Below are 7,575 nucleotides of genomic sequence, written 5' to 3'. Positions count from 1 at the left end.
TATATGTCCTAAAACACGTCAGGGACTTATGTTGCAAATATGGAAAACTTTGGGGCAGATTTGTAAATTTTCCAAAACTTGGGTCTTGAGTCGGCAGAGATGAGTGTCGATCGATGCCTCCTATCTTGGTGTCGGTCGATGCTCCTGCTTTCATCCGAGACCAAATTGATTCTTCAAGATTTATGCTCCAAAACATCCAAATTGCTCCATTTTGCTCCTTCCATGCTAAAAACCTGTGAAGACTCAAAAACAATCTAGAAAACAAATCAAAAGACTCTAAAAGACTCTTTATATCATGGTTAAAAACCACAAAAACCATGATATATCATGCGTCTCCATGAGTACGAAGATGGTTGACCACTTCCCAACCTGCATACACTATGTTTAATAGGTGAGCCAGAGCACTTAAGCATCTCCAGGCGCAATACCTTGTATTAATAGTTGCTTGGGTCGTATCCCAAGTACATATAACATTTATAATCAAAGCTCTTATCGCCCAAGTTTATAACTTGTTTAGTGGTTGGATTACATACCACGAACCGACACCGGAGGGAAGAACAGAGGAAGCCACGAACTGAATTACTCTGGACTATGTGAAAAGCAGATCTGACTGTAGTCTGTGGGCATCGTCAAAATGTTCTTTTTGGCTGCTAACATTGACGATGATGATGGAAAGTAACAACTTTGATGAAAGTAAAGAGAAGAAGAGGTCGAGACAGAGACAGGGACATGAAAGCGTCGGCGAATTGTCGGCTAACGATTATAGAACACCATGTCTTCGACACTGATTTGGCGCCCATACTGTGGTACTCGAAAGGCACCTTTACCATCTTAATAGCGGTATACAGCTTTTTAGTTTGGTACTTTCGTTTGTTCTTTAAAAGTAGATCATGGTAATTTGTTTTCCTCGATTGTTTTGTAGCAGTTAGTCTCTTATTCACCATGGTGTATAACTGCGGATCAGTCCAAGCGCTTATCCAAATTACTTCGGCTTATAAAAGTAAGTTTTAACCTTTTTTTTTTTTTTGGTTTGATTTCTAGTGATTTTATGTATCATGGCTAAAAAAAACTCGAAACCGTGATGTTGTGTATGTCATCTCATTTGGGAAGAAGGAATCTATCGCACTCACAGAGCTCTGGACACTACTTTCTTTATTTGTCATCAGTTTTTAATAATATTTATATTTATATACCATTGTATTTTTGGAAAAATACAATTAACACCCAAAATTAAATTCTTATATTCTCTTTCTAACTTAATTATATAATTTAATTACATTTTCATAAAATCTTCAAAAAGAATTTTAAGAATTCTTTGTTTATATGATATGATAATATAAGATTGATGTTATAATAATTCTCACAGGTTAAATTTTAATTATTATACAAAATTTTTATATATTTTTTTCTTATAATATAAATATATATATATACTATACAATCAAATTTTAGATTTCAATTACCGATAAATATAATAAATTTTGTAGATAAAAATTACAGTAAAAACGTTTAATAATTATTTTATACTGCACTATGTGGTTCCTAATATATATATATATCTATATGACTTATTAATATATATATATATATATATATATATATATATTTTTTTTTGCTATGAATCAGGTTGATGATCCTAAGGACATCCAACATCTTCTTGGGAGTGGAGGAGTTCTTCCCGTTTGTCTCCATTCACTGACTCAGGGTTCAAAAGACACAACAGAGGTAATTAAGTTGATTGATTAGTTTTGTGTTAACCCTCTTTGAAATCTGATAGATATAGTTTTAAGGATTGTTATATTTTGTCGTTGAAAATTATGTGAATTTTGAAGGACATTTGAGGTTTCTAGGGTTAATTTATGAATGATGAGGAATAAGAGAATCTGAAAAATTCTGATTAGATTCCAAATGTTACTTATGATTAAAGTTGGTTTTGTGTTGTCGTTCTTGTGAACTTTGGGAATTTAGAAGTTGAAAGGTTTCTTATCTAAGCCAAAACTATCAATTCGTGTCTATGGTTTTGTAATGAACTCTGATGATGTGGATTTGTCTAATTCTCGACTTTGACAGTATTTTAGTGGAAGATGGTTTTTTTTTTCCTTCTTTCTCATATGATTTCGTGCTAATCCAATGCCTCGAGGTTAGGAATCCAGTTTCTTATTTTACAATTAGCTTGGTTGATCAATGTGTTTAATCGGATGCGATAATTTTCTTAAATTTGATCAAATAGTTTGAGTGTACGATTGAATTTGGTTTGGATGCGTTTAAGTTTGGTTGGGTCAGTTTTTTTTTCTTACTAACCGTTGTCTTTTTTCTTTTGTTGTCATGATAGCGTTCCTTGTACATAATCAGAGCATCTTATTAAACAAAGTTGGGTTTCAGTATGTTACAAGTGAGGCCGAACTCAACCTCCCCAAGGTATATAGTTAGTTCAACAATTTGGTATACTGTTTTCCTTAGTTTAATTGCATATCAATTTAATCATTTTGAACCATATTTATCTCATTCACAGAGTTTGTCGAGCATTGACACATTGTCTCCCTCAATCCTTACGTGATATGACATTTGCATCTCAGATTCCGGTATATTCAAACTCAAAATGTTTAATTGGTTTTGTTTGGCAAGCAAGAGAAGATTAACACCCAAATTTTTTTTGGTATTTTCAGATATATAGTGGTGTTGCTCTAGAGAATTTGCTCCAAGCTGTTTTTACCAAGGATCAACAATAGAGTCGGCTCATTTACGAAGACCTCTCACCTCTTATTTCCTGCTTTTCTATAAAACTGTAAAGAACAATAACTACATATGCTAAATGCCACTTTCTAGATATAATAAATACAATAATAGCCAAAGAGATTACAAAAAGACTAATCATATTAATCATGAGTGTGTTTTCATGCAGCTGTTTACTTGTTTTGAATTGGAAAACTGGTTTGGTTTTATTTTAATTTTTATTACATCCGGTTTAGTTTTTGGTCTTTTTTTTACACAAGTTTAATTTCGATTTAACTTTGGTTTAAATGACCTTATTGAGGTGCAGTTTTGGTTTGGTTTAATACGATTTCATTTGGTTGTATTTGATTAACGTTTGAAATCGCTTACGATTAGTAAACCAGTGACTTTAGAATCCAAAATTCAAACCGTTTTATAAAAGGTTAATTAAACGGCTAGGTGAAGATCCGGTTAAGTTTTATTTAGATTCGGGTTTAGACAATTGAACATTGTTTGGTTGATCGATTCAAACTGGATTCAGTAGGTTTCAGTTAACTATAACTGCAGACTGGTTTAGCTCATAAAGCTAATCGCATGCATGGTACGTAAGTTGATTATACAACAAATTTTTGTTTTTTTTCCTTTTTTTTTTCCAAAATAAAATAGTAGCTACTAGCTTGATAGATAGAGAATAATATATTAACTTAGCACTGCCAGTCAACAACTTATACAGTCGTATGCATGCATGTGATGTGAGCTAGCCATATATGAGCAGAAGTGTGAAAATGAAGTTAGAAACATAATTCGTGTTTTGATGATCACGTAATTAGCTTTGCAATCATACTCACTACAATGTTGTAAAGCTCCACGTTATCTCTATTGCATATGGTGAATACGTTAAGCTACGTACGTAGGTCTATTAGAGATGGTGGATAGATAAAGCTATTTAAACTAAACAACCACATAATATAAGTAACTTCCACGTAGGTCAATGTTGACATGAATTTTTTAACCATCATCCAAATTAAAGTGACACCTATTTTCACATAAATTATTTATTTATTTTTCTATTAAAGTGTCACTGCAAGAAAATATGGTTATTGCCACGATATTTTTGCTATAATTTTATTCGTTACGAATTTGTAACTAATTCTGCTATATTTTTGCAATGATTGAATGTACATCACAATTTTATCACAAATTTATTGCAAACTAATGACAAACCTGTTTGTTGCAGTTTTTCGTTACAAATTAGTAACATTATTATAACATACAAAAATGTCTTGCAAAATTTGCAAGAATTATTTAACGATTATTAGTTGTGTCTATTTTGCAAGAAAATTATAGTAAACTTATGTGGCAGGATATGTGACATATTTGTCACTATATATACAACAATTTATAACTCTTTTGCGATATTTCTTTCCATAAAACATTATGTTAATATATATATATATATATATATATATATATTATATATATATAACAATGAGGCTGACAGTAGATTATTTGGATTTGATATGTATTTTTTTATATTGATATATGAGTCTAAATTATAACTTTTTTTCGATTTAGTTGGGTTTTCTTTTGACAACATTACCAATTATACGCTTCTCATTGAGAGGGACCGGGTTAGAACCCAAATTTTGGTGAGAAAACAACATAGGTGAGTATCAGTGGTCCATTTGCTCCTTCTTCGGTTAAGTTGGTTTAGTCCGGTTTAGACCAAACTATTATTAAATTTATAAATATATACTATATCTAATATATTAATTTGATTGCAAAACATTAAGGGGGTGGTATTGGTTTGAGATTTATGAAGATTTTTGAAGAGTTCAACAAAATCATTAAAAATGAATAAGTGAAAGATTGTTAAAGATTGCTAGAGAGTTTTGTTGATTAGTTTTCTAAAATTTTGTAAAGTCCTCCAAACAATCCTTGAATTTTTATGATACTTTCCATGACTTTATTTTGTAAAGAAAGTGTCTAAAATCATAAACCAATAACATAATAATTGAACTCATTAACAATCCTAGATTCTTTTGTTTTAATTGAATAACACTAAAGTTTTAATGACTTTATAAAAGTCTGAATCCAATAACTCAGATTTGTTAAGATTTTAAATGACTTTTTACAAATCACAAACTAATAACACTAAACTTTAACAGACTTTAACAAAATCTTGATCTAATAACAACAGATTCTACATAACATTTAAAATCTTTAAAACTCTATTCAAATCTTAAACCAATAACCCCCACTAAGTTTGGTACATTTTTTTTTTCAACTGATGTTATTGATAGACTTGGTTCCAACCAAGGTAGGATACAAGATAGAATACTATGCCCAAAAGAGAGGAGGCTTAAGCCGGCGGACTACAAAAATGTCCCCGGAGACAAATATCGGAGGAAAACAAGATTTCCCCGAAAACTATGTAAAACCATACATAACAGCAGCATTTGATAACGAAACCAAAAGAGGACAACAACCTTAATCTAAAAGCAAAGGCAACCGGCCAAAAAAACTTAAGGGAAACAATAGAACCAAAAGAGCAAAGAACCTCTTCTTCTAACGCACAAACAAATGAGATTTACCCAGGATACCCACGGCCAACTCAAGAATAACATCAACTTTGATTTTGGAGAGCTAGAACCTAGAAGTAGCAATTGTTCTGCAAGGTGTTACGTAAAAGTCACAAAAGTTATTCGCCTCAAACTATATAATATGTATATATAATCATATATAATTCACCAATCGTCGATAGCTCAATTGGTAAAGACTCTCTGGCAAAGTCTAGAGGTCGCTGGTTCGAGAGACGACGCTTGGGAGGGGACCATATAAAATGCTCTGGTCCCTGGCCCGAGAGGATGTACGGGCCTAGGTCCGGAACCTCTTAATAATTCAAAAAAAAAAATAATCATATATATAATAGCCCAGTTTTCTCTCATTTGAGAGTGTCCACGTCAGCAGCAAAACAGCAAAAATTATCAAATTCGTTGGGTTTTATATAAGCCCATTAAATCAAATGATATCAGCCCATTAAATAAAAAAGCTGGACAAAACGTTGTCGTCATTTTCCTGATATCTCTGCGGAGATTAACGACTCTGCTTCTCTGGATTTTTCTTCGTCAAGGTCCCATGGCTTGGTAAGTTGTTTTTAGTTGAGATTCCTCCTGATTGCAGTTTTGAAATTGAAAACAAAAGTTTTTCCTGCTTTCCGATTTCTCCTGATTGCAATTTGGAAGTACGAAACAAAATTACAAATTACAATGATCCTTCTTCTGGGTTCCTTCTTCCGGAATATCTTGCTCTGGATTTTGCCTCGGTTATGGTCTTTTTTCTTTCGTGATTAGCCTGATTTGTAGGATTAACAGGATTATCATGTTTAATGATTTTCATCCTCATCATCATCATCATCATCATCATCTCGATTTATGAATTAAGGTGCTTTTTCAGTATTAATAAATGGGTATTGTGGAGTTTCATTTCTATGTGTACTTTTGGTTCTATATGATGCTTTAATATGTTGTTATGCTCATCATATATCGGGTTCGATATAATGATTGTCAAGAATAAAATTATCACATGTTTCAATGTTTCATTAATTCACAATTTTTCATATTTATACATATAAACCATGATATTCGTATCAGATTTTAATTTTGTTGGTTGGATTTATGTTCATGTTCTTTGTTTTCAGTTTATTTGTGTGTAACTTTTTGGTTATTGTAAAATCAATTCAGTTTTGTTTTTGTCATGTCTGCTTAGTCTTAACATTTGCTGTTTGTTTTGTCTAAACCTAGGAAGATAGAAGTTCTTTCAGACATTGAGTTCTTTTTTGAGTTCTTCTTCTATATATATAAGCATTTTGATACACAATGAGCTTGGTTTCATTTATGTTTATAGAGTTTCATTTATTCTGTCTTCCAGTCGGTTCTCATATGATCCATATAATTGTTTCATCTGGTTATTTCAGATTCAAGGAGGGCAAGTGCGTCAGTGATCAGATACAATGGTAATATATGCATTGTAAAGATACATTTTGAATTTTGTTCAGTCTTTCAGCGATTTGAGCTAAGAGTTATTTTTCAGTCTTTTGGATAATCACAGTCAGCTTTGTTCAATTTCCATTCATTCCTGACGGTGGTGCTGCTTATGATCTGCACTTGCACTTATCTGAAGATGCAGTTCCTTGCTGTTTTGGAGCAAAAAACTGGGTTAGTAGAATCCATGTTATAAAGGGTGAAAAAGGTTATCCATTCCACTCACCTCTCATTTATTTTGGTCAACTAAGAAAATGCATCATCAACATGTCATCAAGCGTTATACACATTTAAGATTCTTAGATTCGTATATTCATTTATATTCTTAACTCCACTACTTGACTCTTATATCGTGCTTGAGATTTTAATTTTCTACTATTGAAACGGAAATTGGACTAAACCATTCTCACTCCAAATTTTGTCGTTTAGCTTTTCTATAGGACTACTATAAATCCTATCACACCACCCACAAACACGAANTGGAATTATTTTAAATGGGATTAATATCCAAACAAATTTGACAAATTAGACTTTCTCTTTTTTTTGTTGATGTTGTTGTCGTTCCTGGTGAGCCAACCATGTTAGCTTTGTTGGCCGTCTACTTCGGTTTTGGGATAGTAATCATCTGGAATCAGCACTTCAGCAGGTAAGCCATGATATTCGTTTCAGATTTTAATTTTGTTGGTTGGATTTATGTTCATGTTCTTCGTTTTCAGTTTTTTTTTGTTATTACTTATTGGTTTTTGTAAAATCATTTCAGTTAGGTTTCTGTTTTGGTCTGATATTGGTTGTGGTTTGGTCTGATTTTTTTTTTTTTTTT

General features: G+C 32.0%; 2 long non-coding RNA genes across 2 annotated transcripts in view; both read left to right on the top strand.

Moving 5' to 3' along the window:
• LOC104758436 lies at nucleotides 5,752-7,059 on the top strand. Its single transcript, XR_762723.2, has 3 exons — nucleotides 5,752-5,858; nucleotides 6,689-6,727; nucleotides 6,805-7,059. It is a non-coding gene; the product is annotated as an uncharacterized LOC104758436 (long non-coding RNA).
• The window catches only part of LOC104758434, a 2,123-nt gene continuing 1,859 nt past the window's right edge, over nucleotides 7,312-7,575 (top strand). The window contains exon 1 of the long non-coding RNA XR_762722.2: nucleotides 7,312-7,401. This is a non-coding gene — a long non-coding RNA (uncharacterized LOC104758434). The remainder of the gene's footprint in view (nucleotides 7,402-7,575) is intronic.

The sequence above is a fragment of the Camelina sativa genome, chromosome 17 (genome assembly GCF_000633955.1).
Source record: "Camelina sativa cultivar DH55 chromosome 17, Cs, whole genome shotgun sequence".
In the NCBI taxonomy this organism is placed as follows: Eukaryota; Viridiplantae; Streptophyta; class Magnoliopsida; order Brassicales; family Brassicaceae; genus Camelina; species Camelina sativa.
The sequence above is the reverse complement of the archived record's forward strand: the minus strand, read 5'-3'. Positions and strand labels throughout refer to the sequence as shown.